Source organism: Gossypium hirsutum, chromosome A06 (genome assembly GCF_007990345.1).
Source record: "Gossypium hirsutum isolate 1008001.06 chromosome A06, Gossypium_hirsutum_v2.1, whole genome shotgun sequence".
Lineage (NCBI taxonomy): Eukaryota > Viridiplantae > Streptophyta > Magnoliopsida > Malvales > Malvaceae > Gossypium > Gossypium hirsutum.
This window is the reverse complement of record NC_053429.1, coordinates 89,360,689-89,374,044: the sequence shown is the minus strand read 5'-3', so window position 1 is coordinate 89,374,044 and position 13,356 is coordinate 89,360,689. Positions and strand designations below refer to the sequence as shown.

General features: G+C 39.0%; 1 non-coding gene across 1 annotated transcript; it reads right to left on the bottom strand.

Moving 5' to 3' along the window:
• Nucleotides 1–12,883: 12,883 nt before the first annotated feature.
• LOC121231096 (small nucleolar RNA R71) lies at nucleotides 12,884–12,990 on the bottom strand. Its single transcript, XR_005929164.1, has one exon. It is a non-coding gene; the product is annotated as a small nucleolar RNA R71 (small nucleolar RNA).
• Between the last annotated feature and the right edge of the window lie 366 nt (nucleotides 12,991–13,356).

Sequence of the window (13,356 nt, the reverse complement as noted above, 5' to 3'; positions counted from 1 at the left end):
TTAATGTTGCTTTGAAAGTTCATACATCCCTTGGATGATTAGTCTAAATTCTAACTATCTCATGGATGGATTTGGGATTATTAGAGAGTTAGTATTCGACTAAGAGGCTTCAAAAGTTTTAGTTGAAGCCTTGAGACTATTAGCATGTTAGCTATATGGATGTGTTATGAGGCTTGAGGTGTTAGGTAAATTTGAACTCATCACCAAGTTCTTTAAGCAATCCAAGCTAAAAGTTTCGATATTGAGGTATCTTGAGCATCCGGCCATGGTAGGAAGTAGAAGGGAAAATATGGTTGTTGTTAGATGAAGTAGAGTCTAACAAATGAGCACATATGTGCATTAGTTGCTAGATGGAGAAGAATCGGCTAGCAAGTTGTGTGCTAAGGCCGAACATAATTTTGTATATTAATGAGTAATGCATGTGTTGAATTGATGGAAAGGGAGAGGATGCTTTACTAGTGTATATATGTGTATTGGCCAAGTTTTGAACTTGAAACAAAATGGTGTTTAGTCAATACAAGTGACCATACTTGTAGAATGTATTAAGTGTTGCAATCGGCCTCAACATAGACATGTATGTTCGGCCACATGAATGAGTACATAAGTTGATGTGTATGTTCGGCCATAGGTAAGCATATTGATGGCTTTATCTTGACTTAGAAAATTCGGCTAAGGGGAATATTAGCTAATATGTTGAATTCAATTCGTGATTTCGTACATATGTGACTCTAATGTCTAATGTATATATGGGCTAAGTACCTTGAGCTTCTCTTTTGATGTTCGAATGAATTGTATTAAATTGCTTAATGTTATTAAAAATGCGTATGACCATTTTGTATTTGAGCTAAAGGTGGCCATATGACCCATCAAATTCATTGTCATGTTCGGCCATAAGCTAGCATAATGAGATTTTAATAAGTTAAATTTGTTTGAATTAGCTCAAGAGCTTAGAGGACCAAAGTTGGATAAGGGAAAGGAAAAAGTGATCGAATAGCCGCCGAAATCATTTGACAACATCCAAGGTAAGTTTTCGAGTAATGGAGCTTAGATTATGATTCGATTAGATTATGTCTTAAGTAAATCAAAATCATGCTCTTTGTATGTGGCTATTGAGCCGAAATTTGTAAGTGTGATAAGTGTTTTGTGTTTGAGCTTTGGTAATGAAAATGAAATATGGATGTGTCATGATTTATTGATATATGTGCATGGTTATTCGAATGATATCCGGGCTAAGTCCCGAAGGCTTTTGTGCTAGGTGACTATAACCGGACTAAGATCCGAAGGCATTCGTGCGAGTTGCTATATCCGGGCTAAGACCCGAAGGCATTTGTGCTAGCGATTATATCCGGGCTAAAACCCGAAGGCATTTGTGCTAGCGACTATATCCGGGCTAAGTCCCGAAGGCATTTATGCTAGTGACCACATCCGGGCTAAGACCCGAAGGCCTTGTGCAAGTAGTTATATCCGGCTAAATCCCGAAGATTTCTTGAGTTTGGGAATGAGTGATCTGCTGTAATAATTTCAATTAATACGCTCGTAAAATCTCAACAACGAGGTATGTGTTGTACATGCATTGGATTAATTGATTCCTCTTAAATAGCATTCGCTCAGTCGATTAAGGAGCTTCCGGTTTTTGGTTAAGTTGATCCCTTATGTATGAATATAAGGGTTGGAAATGTGAAGTAGGACTGATTTTTGAGAATATATGTGTATATGAAATTATCCGTTTAGTTATATGAATGCTATACTTCAGTTGAGCCTAATTCCATTGCTCAAAACTTACTAAGCATTAAATGATTACTCCGTTTCTTTGAATCTCTGTTTTATAGATTTTGGTTCGTTAGCTATCGGACTCGGGAGTGTCGAAGTCGAAGTCGCCCACACTATCAAACCCCCTTTTGGTACATTTTTGGTTGAACTTTGAAATGGCATGTATAGGACTACCCTTTTTGTTGTGGGTCATGTACCCTTTAGTTTTGTATAAATTTGGATAGCCATGCGAAAATGACTTATATACACTTTGAGCTTAGTATTATAATCGTCTTGTATGATGTTCATTAAGAGGTATGGAAATGTTTGGGAACGATTAGCCATTGGAATGGTTAATCATGATCATATTTTGTGCTATTTATGCCAAAGGGCTAGTTGAATCATGGAAACTATGTAATAGGTAAAGTCTACCTTAAAAATAGATGCTGATAGCAGCAGTGATGTGAATGTGAAAAATCACTAAAAATAGTAGGAATGTAATTAAATAGTGAATAAATTATGTAATCGAACCTTGATGAATCTATTTTCATAGGAAATTAACAAAACGATCATATGAACAGTATGTTAAGAGATATTTAAGTTTTCGTGAGACAGGGCCAGAACGGTTTCTGGATTCCCTGTTCCGACTTTGGAAATTCATTATAAATTAACCAAAGATAATTAGAAGTCATGCCATATATGTATATATTCCTTTTCGAGTCTAGTTTCTATAGAAATAAACGGCATCAGTATTGAAACCCTGTACAGGGAGATATCCAAGTCGTAATGCACAAAGGTCAGTGTAGTCGAACCCTGAAACAGGGGAGACTTTAACTAATAAACTGTACTAATTCGCTTACCAAAAATTCTAGAAAAAATTTTGTAGATGAACATACGAGTCTAGTTTTAGGAAAAATTTACGAAACTGGTTTTCGAATTTTGAAACTCAAGATATGATTTTTAAGGCGACAGTGATGCAGTAACCAGCTTGTCTGGAAAATTTTCAAATGGACTGTGGAAATAAGTGGATTAAGCCCGTTAACCCCTCGTGTCCGACTCCGGCAACGGTCTCGGGTACGGGGTGTTACAGGTTTGATGAGATTGTGTATAAATTATCAGCAATTGAACAAAGTCACGATAAAGAATAAATATCTCTTACCTCGTATTGATGATTTATTCTTGTTGGTGTCAATGGGTGTTTGATGTTCAAAGATAGAGTTTGTGTACCCAAGAACAACGAATTGATCCGGAAGATTTTAGATGAGGCACATAGCGGGTGTTTGTCCGTCCACCCAGGTAGTGTGAAAATGTATAACGACCTGAAGAAACTGTATTGGTGGTCAATGATGAAAAGAGATATTTCACAGTTCGTTTCTAGGTGCCTTGTGTGTCAACAGGTGAAGACTGAACACCAAGTACCTTCGGGTCTACTTCAACCTATCATGGTCCCTGAGTGGAAGCAAGATAGGATCACTATGGATTCTGTAACCTGTTTGCCAGTAACCTCGAAGGAAAAGGATATTGTTTGGGTTGTTGTGGATAGGCTAACAAAGTCGGCACATTTTATACCAGTGCGTACCGATTACTCTCTCGAGAAACTGACTGACTTGTACGTTTCTGAAATTGTGAGGCTTCATAGAGTGCCCTTGTCAATTGTTTCAGATAGGGACCCGAGATTTACCTCGAGATTTTGGAAAAAGTTACAAGAAGCATTGGGGACAATGTTGAGTTTTAGCATATTTCACCCACAAACTGACGGCCAGTCAGAAAGAGTGATTCAAATTTTAGAAGATATGTTGTGGTGATGTGTTCTCGAGTTTCAAGGCAGTTGGGAAAGGTACTTGCCATTGGTTGAATTTGCCTACAACAACAGTTATTAGACAAGCCTGAAAATGGCGCCTTATGAGGCTTTGTATGGGCGAAAGTGTCGAATACCCTTATATTGGACTGAGCTCAGAGAGAGTCAGATTCACGAGGTCGATTTAATCAAAGAGACTGACGAGAAAGTTAAAGTGATTTGCGATTATTTGAAAACCTCCTCGGATAGGTAGAAATCCTATACAGATTTAAAACAGAAAGAGATCGAATTTCAAGTAGGTGATCGAGTGTTTTTTAAAGTATCTTTGTGGAGGAAAGTCCTTAGATTTTGTAGAAGAGGCAAGTTGAATCCTCGTTTCATAGGACCTTATGAGATTACCAAGAGAGTAGGGCCAGTTGCCTAGTTGCCTATCGATTGGCTTTGCCACCAGAATTGGAAAAGATTCATGACGTGTTTCATGTGTCCATGTTGCGTCGATGAAGATCAGACCCTTCGCATGTGATTGCACCAACAGAGGTTGAGATTCGTCCGGACATGACTTATGGCGAAGAGCCGGTCAAGATTTTTGTTCGAGAAGTCAAACAGTTGAGGAGTAAGAATATAACACTCGTGACAGTTTTGTGGCATAGACATGGAGTCGAGGAAGACACATGAGAACCCGAGGAGACCATGAGAGATCAATACCCAAATTTATTCACTGGTAAGATTTTCGGGGACGAAAATCCCTAAGGAAGAGAAATGTAACAACCCGATTTAGGGCCTAGTCAGAATAGTGGTCTCGAAACCATAAATCTGAAGTCAAGAAAATTATTTTATTGTTATTTTGGAGTCATAGCATGTTTACATTAGTGCATAAAAAATTTGGTGAGTTAATTTTGACGGTTGTGAACCCAATTGTGAAAAAGGACTACATCGCATAAAGTGAAAAAGTCTTAAATTGATAGCTAAGGGTGTCAAATTTGCCATGTATCATAAGTTGGGGGTCTTTAAAGTGAAATTAGGCTATTAAATGGGTGATGGCCGGCCATGAGACAAGGAAAAATCAAAATAGTAAAATATTAGGTGAAATTGGGGACTTATTTTGACTAAAAAAAATAAAAGAAAGATGATATCATCTTATTTCTCATTTATTCTCCACTGATTTTTTAGCCATTTTTGGGGGGTTTTGAGCTTCAAAAATTTCAGCAACTTATTCCTCTTACAAGTAAGTGATTTACATACTTTTTGTTGGTGATTTTTACATTTTTGAGACCCTTGAGGCATGAGCTTTCAAATGATGACACTATTTTGTAAAATGATTAAGAGTGTAGGGTTTTTCCATGAAAGGGTTTGTAATGTTTGCTGAGTTTTTATGAAAGAAAATAAGTCTTGGGTGTGTTATGAACAATTTTTGTGAAAGGTGTTAGTATGAAAACACCTAAAAAGACTATATTGCATAAGCTGTAAAATAGATGTTAAGTATGTGAAATAGTGGGAATCTGGAGTTGCTATAAGAGTAAAATGGGTTCGGCTAGGCTTAAGATATGAAGAAATTTGATAAAAATTAATTTTCGAGCCTAGGGGTAAAATGGTCATTTTGTCAAAGTCTAAGGGCAAAATGGTCATTTTACCAAAACTATGAATTTTTGATTGCCTAATTTTAATTAGTGATTCAATAAGTAAATTTTGCTATTATAGATCAAGAAATACCAAATCCGAACCTAGATCAGGGGAAAGCCAAGAAAATCGATTAAATCGACTAGTCGCCACATTTTGTAATCCGAGGTTCCGAGATGAAGGTCCAAACTGAATCGACCTTGCGCCCCCCCGCTGCGCTCCTGCTGCCCAAAAAACTCAGACCTGCAGCCAACTGGGGCGTCGTTATATTTATAAAGTTTCATTCCCTTCACCTTCAAATACGCGGACGGCAATAGGTAATTCAGGAGTACTTCTTTTGAAAAGCCCGACCCTTGCTTGTAACTTCCCTTCTTTCGTCCGTCCACGAGGCTGTGAAAAGAGAGATAGGGGCGACTATCTAGCGGGAGTCATTTCGGTTGTATGCCATGAGGTCCTTATGGACAAGGGGACAAGTGAATCATCGCTTTTGGGCGCAGGCAGCCCTCTACCATCCATCCCATTGCATTCCATCGTCTCGTATTGTACAGTACCGTATCAGACCAGATACATCTATTGAGTGAGAGAAAGGTAGTGTAACTAATTATATATTCTTCATTTTTTTATTGATAGGGATCCCCATTCATTCCTAGATTCCAGTCACTACGGATTGATTGTCCCTACCTAACTACATGGTAGTGGTCTAGGGAGTGTAATTGCTAGAGCACGGGAGAATGAAGAGTAATGATGTCAGCAAGAGCAGCCAGACGGACTACTATAGTGAGTCTAGTGACTACTAGAGTCGAGTTGAGTCAAAAGGTATGGTATAGCAGCCTTTCCGAGCGAGCCTCTGGGATCTCCTGTAAACCCCCATGATGTGGTAAAGAGAGGATATTAGGGGAAGTAGTGAGTGGGGATTCCCTTACAGAGAGCCGGATGAGGGGAGACCTTCACGTCCAGTTTGGAGGGCGGGGATATCCCAACCCTACTATCATTATGCCTTTGCAATGTTACTTGGTTCAACTCTATTTGTGACCTTTTCTTGTATGTGGGACTCTCTATCTTCTTGGGTAGATAATCGATCATCTTTCATTTTGATAGTGAGTAGTTTTTATAATAATAAGTCAAGTCAAGAATAATAATCGAACTGGAGGAGCTTGCCAGATGGCTTGGTAAGCAAGCAAGCAGGCGCCAACTCCCAGTTCTTTCTCTTCTCTCTTTTTTTTGTTTAGTGATAGCTCATAAAAATAATTTTCTAGATCGAGCACGCGATGCGCATAGTCTTAAGTTCAAGAGCGGGTTGTCCCCTCTTCAACATTTCTACTACTTTTTTGCCTCTCCCTTTTCAGGGATCTCCTTGTTCTCTTTCCAAGAAAAACGGAAATGTACTTTTATGTTAAAGTCTTTCCCCTTGGGGGGCGCCCCGCACGTCTTGGAAGAATCATGCTTTGTATCCGAAGTTGTTGGCCCAATGAGGAAAGGACCTAGAAAAAGCAGAGAAGAGGGGACCTCTAGGAGAAGCTGAAGCAGAAGCGGAGATGGGGATTCTTCACGTAGTAAACTCATTCAAATTTGTAGCTTACTGTGAGCCCCATACCAAACTTTGCCTATCCATGATTCTATTGAAAATCATCCGTCCATCAGTCCAAAACCGAGTGAGCATCCGTATCGACGTCCGAATCCGTCACAATAGGAGTGGTTAAGCCTCAATCCAGAGACCTTTTCAGATGCCTTCCTTCACTAAAGAAAGGAGAAAACGAAGCCCTAAAAGTATGCTTGATGACTTCCTTTTCAATAAAGAATTTGCCTGTGTTTAGTTAGTAGGAACCGGACGTCTCCCCCTTCAAAACTATGGTATGTGTTGGAAATTCGTATGTGATGCCCGACCTGCCTATCTCTTTGGAAGGTGCAATGAGATTAACAATCCATCTCTAAGGCAATCTTTAAGGCAGAGAAAGAGGAGTTTAGCTAGCTTGATAGTAGTAGTAAGAGTAAGAGAGAGTTCTCCGTGGCTTAAACAACTTTTCTTTTAGTGACAAGCATGTGTGCTGACTTTTTGTCCTAGTGATAGCTCTTCTTCCTGTCTTAGTTAGAGAGTAAGAAGCTAGGAAAGAGCCATGAGGGAATGGGCACAGGCCATTCGATTTACCTTCTAAACTAAAGGTGCAATAGAAGCAAAAAGGGTCGTCGAACTACTATACTAAACGCTTACCTATAAAATAAAAAAGGTATATCGTATATCGATTTTTCTGAATTCTATCTACAGAATGGAGATAAGGTAGAGGAGAGGCATAAGCACGAGAAAAGAACTCAGTTAGGACACCTCCTTCTTTTCGAAATACTGGAGTGACTCTAGTTGTTGCCATAAGCTTTGAGTTTAGTGATTGCTTTCTCAGACTCTACTATCATGGATAGGCTTACTTTGAGAGGCGCTTATTGGAACGCAGACAAAGCTTCCTTGAACTAGTAAGAAAACTCACCTTTAAGGAATAAGAAGATTCGCCATTCCTTTCAATAAAGGCTTAAAGTGAAAGTAAGTGCGCTTACTGATCAGGGTTCATTAATCAATAAATCATATCTAGTGAGTAGGGGAGTTCTACTAGTGACCAATAGCGAGATAAAGGGAAAGAAGTCTACTACGAAAAAAATGTAGTTATCCCCCCTTTAAGAGATAGGGAAATCATCCTACGAAATTTATGGTTATGATTTTCCCATGGCCAGGAAGGTATTGGGCTAATAAAGCCCCAACTTCCTGTTGGACAGCTTCGACGTGCTGCATAGAGCATACACAACTCGTCACCGTTGGACATCTGCTTCTATCCTGGGCCAATAAGAATGCCTTTCTAGGTGATCCAGAGTTTGATCAACTCCAAAGTGTAATCCAAATTGCAGGTAGAGAACCATCCCCCCTAACTTGAATCGTGGAAGGTCCATAAGCAGTCCATTAGCTGTTTGTCTAGTGGAAAATTGCATAAATAAAGTTGTCTGTCCCGTAATCCAGATGTGGGAACGTCCCCGTTATGTTATCGTGTAAGTAAGGAGAATGCTTTCTATTCATTATAAGCCTTCGATGCCTGTCTCATTTGAAGTTGGTGTAATAATACTCGCAGCCCCCCGGGAGACTTTATTCCAAGACTTCCATTACGTCTATCTCAATGTCTATTGTATCGAGTGAAAAGGCTGTGTGTGCTTTCGAAGCTTTCGATTCACCTTACCTCGGAAGCTAAGCTTTCTTATCTTTATAGCCAAGTCTTGTAGCGAGGGTAAGGGGTTGGATGCGCATTGGCTTCTTTTGCTATCATTCAAAGCTGCCTGCCAGGGAAGCAGAACCTCAGATAGAAAAACTGCTAGCTGCTTCAGGTATTACTCTTGTTGCTCAATTAGTCACTGTGGAGCACACCGGAGCTCAGAGAAGGAAGGAATCATTAGTCCAGAGGCAGTGCAGACTGAAGTTGACGAACTCCCCACACTCAAGAGCAAAGAAAGACCCATTGTTTTGCTTCCTTCTTCTTCGGTTGCCAATAAAGAGTTTGAAGAACGCATCTCCGGAGCAATTCCTGATTTTTTTAGGCTATTACCTATTAAATCGACTAGTCGCCACATTTTGTAATCTGAGGTAAGTTGTATGTAAATATTACAACTACAATGTTAATGTATGTGTTGAATTGCATTTGAATTTAATATATGTATGTGTTGAATTGCATTTGAATTTAATATAGCATGAATTGCTTGATTTTGTGGAATTGAGAAAGCATGATGGTAATAGAGATAGTAGATTTCCTGTTTGAACCGAGGAAATAAATTGGATATTCATGCAATAACATATAGGTTATTGTGAGCTAGTGTAAGACATGTCTGGGACATGCATCAGCCACATTATGAGAGCAAGTGTAAGACTATGTTTGGGACATGACATCGACATTAAGATGAGTGCTAGTGTAAGACATGTCTGGGACATGCATCAGCTACGAGATGTGTCAGTGTAAGACCATGTCTGGGACATGGCATCGGCACAGATATGCTAGAGCTTATGTAAGACCATGTATGGGACATGACATCGGCACCTTACCCCATGTTTGAGGCTTAATGAATATCTGATAGTGTTCCAAATAGTTCAACGGTGAAAGTCATGATTTCAAGTTAACGAGGAAAGTATAACTGTGTTGTGAATAGTACAGGTACCTGTTTAGTATATATAGAATATGAGCCCAATTTTATGATATACAATGTGTACTGAATATTAATGAGTAAGTTTTACTTATGCCCAGTTGTATATTACGAGCTTGTTAATGAATGGTAAAGTTATGTTGTAAATTTATTTATGTGCAACTTACTAAGCTTTATGCTTACTCCCTCTCTTTTTCCATTTTCTTATAGTGCCGCCTATCAGCTCAAGGATCAACAGAAGTCAAAGATATCGATCACACTATCAATCGAAGCATTCGGTATAGTTTGATTTATATTTTTGAATATGGCATGTATAGAGAACTAAACTTGTGTTTTGTGTCATTATCAATTTGGCCAAATGTGTTGGCTTGGGATAAATCTCTCATTTTGTATTAAGCCTCGAATGATGGTTAATATTCATCTTGATTTTTATAAAAAGATGTTATCTTCATAGATGAGTAAAATGCACACATGGAATGTTGTTTATTGCGGCTGATTTGGTTGCATAAGATAGCCTTGTATTGGCTTTGGATGCTAATGTGTAGGTTGTGTAAGTAAGGGTGGCAAAGAGGCTTAGTAAATAGCCTTATATTGTCCACACAGGTAGACACATAGGCGTGTGTCTAGACCGTGTGTGACACATGGTCTACCTTATGGGCGTGTGGTCCGACCGTGTGTCCCCTGTACATGAAAATTTCAAGTAAGTATGCATGGTAGTAAACAAACGGGCGGAGACATGGCCGTGTGTCTCAGCCGTGTGATAGACATGGGCTAGCACATGGGCGTGTATATTGGCCGTGTGACATTTTGGGGATGCTGACGTCAGAAATAGAATGTCCATGTTTTTGCACACGGGTGTGTCATTGCCGTGTGAAGGACACGGACGTGTGCCAGGCCATGTGAAAACCCCTGTAGGTGTGCATTTAAAATTATTTCCACACGAGTGGAGGACACGGGCGTGTCCCTGTATTGCTTAGGCCGTGTGAGCCACACGGACCATCACATGACCATGTCAAAATGGTCACACGAGCTTGTTACCCTTCCACACGGGCGTGTGCCTTGTTTCAAAGTCAAATTTTCTATAGATGGTTTAAGGACCCTAGGTTGATCCTGAGTAGTTTTCAATGGTCGATTTGGGGCTCGTAGGCCCATAATAAGAAGTTTAAAGTAGAAATTGAAAAGTTCTAAAGTGAACCACGTCTTGGTGACTTGGGGATCGTTTGTGTGCATGAGATCGAGTTAGGTAATCCTCGTATTCTGCTCCAGCGTGGGTTACGGGTATGGGGTGTTACACACAGGCTGAATTTGGGAAAGAATTTGTTGTTTATAGTGATGCTTCCTAGAACACGTTGAGATGTGTTTTGATGTAGGAAGGCAAGGTAATTGTGTATGCTTCTCGACAACTTAAAACTCACAAAAAAATTACTCTACACGACCTTGAGTTATTGATAAACCGTAATTCATACTTATTTTTATCCCATGCTTAGCACATTTTATGGATGATTTTTCCTTAAATTTGGTGAATTCAATGCTCCTAATGCCTTAATTTCATGTTTTATACTTAGATGAGCATAGGAGAGTGAAAGGAACGAGAAACAGGCCAAAAACAAAGAAAATAGACCAAGTATGAAATCAACACGGCCTCGACCTCCTCACACAAGCAGACCACACAGTCGTGTCAGTTTGGCAGAATTAAAGCACGACTCACACGGGTGGACCACACACCCGTGCCTATTTAATAGGCTTGACCACAGCCTAAAGTAATCTCACACGGACGTGTCACACGGTCGTGTCCCTACCGAGCCCAAGTTTAGTCCAATTTGGAAAAGGCCAATTTTGAGGGTTCTTAGGCATTCCAAAGCCTATAAATACACCCTAGATGAGGAGGAAAAAAGGATAAACACGGAAGGAAGCAGGGAACTACTCAAGGAAAGCCTATTGATCCATCTCAGAAGTCGGATTCATCATCAAGACTGAAGATCTCTCCTCAATTTCCCTTTAGGAGTTTTGGGTTTTTATTTATGTTTTGTATTCATTATTCTTCTAAGATGTTTACCTTTTTATTTATGAACTAAAACCCCTAAATACCTAAGGGCAATGAAACCTAAGACAGATCTTGTTATTATTATTTGAATTGTATGATAAATATTTGGCTTATTCTTAATTATGTGTTCTTAATTCTTGTCTTGATATTCGAGGATATTGATTCAAGTTAAGCTCTTATTCAGAGGAGGAATGGACCCTGTCTAAGAGTACATTTGTCATAATTAAGCGGAGTTGATTGCACACCTAGAGATAGGGTGACAAGATTTTGCCGGATTAGGATGAAACTTAATAAGGGGATTTATAGATCGAGTTAATGCAACCCTAGGGAGTTAATTAGAAAGAGATTTCAATTATTCAACCCAGGGTTAGATGTTGCTAGTCTCAAGAGGGATAATAATATAACTTAGGGATTTCTACAGATCAAGTCAAATGAATAAATCGTCCGATTCTGAGTCAAATAACAAGTGAAGTCTAGGTGGATTTTTCCTTAGGTATTGTCTTGATTCAAACGTTTTTTTCCAAAAAGTAATTCCAATTCCCCAATTCTATTTTCTGTGATTTCTTAGTTTAGTTAACTAGTTAGTTAAAACAAACCCCATTATTCTTAGGCTAGATAATAAAAAGACAGTCATTACTAGTACTTTTAATTCCTTTGGGTTCGACAATCCGGTCTTGCTAAAACTATACTACTGTTCGATAGGTACACTTGTCTTCATCATGATAATAGTTAGTTTCAAGAACGATTCATTATAAATATTTAAAACCTATCACGAATATCTTGCATCAAGTTTTTGGCGCCGTTGTCGGGGAACTAAGATATTAGGAGCACTCGATTTTTATTATTTTGCCATTTACTTTTACTGCAATTTAAATTTTATTCTAATTTTTATTACTAATTCTTTTTTTTTCCATTTTTCTGACAGGTTCTTATAGTTTATGACTGGAAGAAACCCGTCAGGACCATTACATTTTGACAGTGAGATCGATCGCACAATTCGCAGAAACCAAATAAAAATAAGGCGAAGCTTAAGATACACAAAGAACGAGCAAGAGGACGACATTCAAACCACAACTGAGGAGATGGCTGAAAACCAAGAAAATCCGCTACCTCCTGCAATTGTTGTTAATCAAAATCTTGCTCCGCGCACTATGTATGATTATGCTAAACCTAATTTAACAGGAACTGAGTCAAGTATAGTTAGACATGCTATTGCTGCAAATAAATTTGAACTGAAACCTAACATAATTCAAATGGTACAATAGTTTGTTAAGTTTGATGGTTTACCGGACGAGGATCCTAACGCTCACTTGGCAAATTTCCTAGAATTTTGTGATACCTTCATAATTAATGGCATTTCTGATGATGCCATTCGCCTTCGGTTGTTTCCCTTTTTGTTAAGAAATAAGGCTAAATAATGGTTGAACTCATTACCACGAGGGTCAATCACTACGTGGGAACAAATGATCGAAATTTTTTTATTAAAATATTTTCCACCGGCTAAAATAGCCAAATTAAATAATGATATCTCTTCTTTTGTGCAGATGGATTTAGAAACACTCTACGATGCATGGGAGAGATACAAAAACCTTTTGAGAAGGTGCCATCACCATGGGTTACCGCTTTGGCTACAGGTTCAAACATTCCATAATGGCCTGAATCCTTTGACTCGGCAGATGATTGATGCAGCCGTTGGAGGAACTATCAATAATAAGACACCTGAGGCGACTTACGAATTTATTGAGGAGATGTCACTAAATAACTATTAGTGGCAAGTTATGAGAACAAATCCGTTGAAAGATGCTGGTGTTTTCAACCTCAACGCGGTTACTATACTATCTAACCAAGTAGAACTCTTAAATAAAAAGATTGACGGTTTGTGTTGTTCTACTCAGGTACATCCAGTGATGAGGTGCGATTCGAATGGAGGAGAAGCATGCACAGACTATCAACCTTTCAACCCTAGAATCGAGGAGGAACAAGC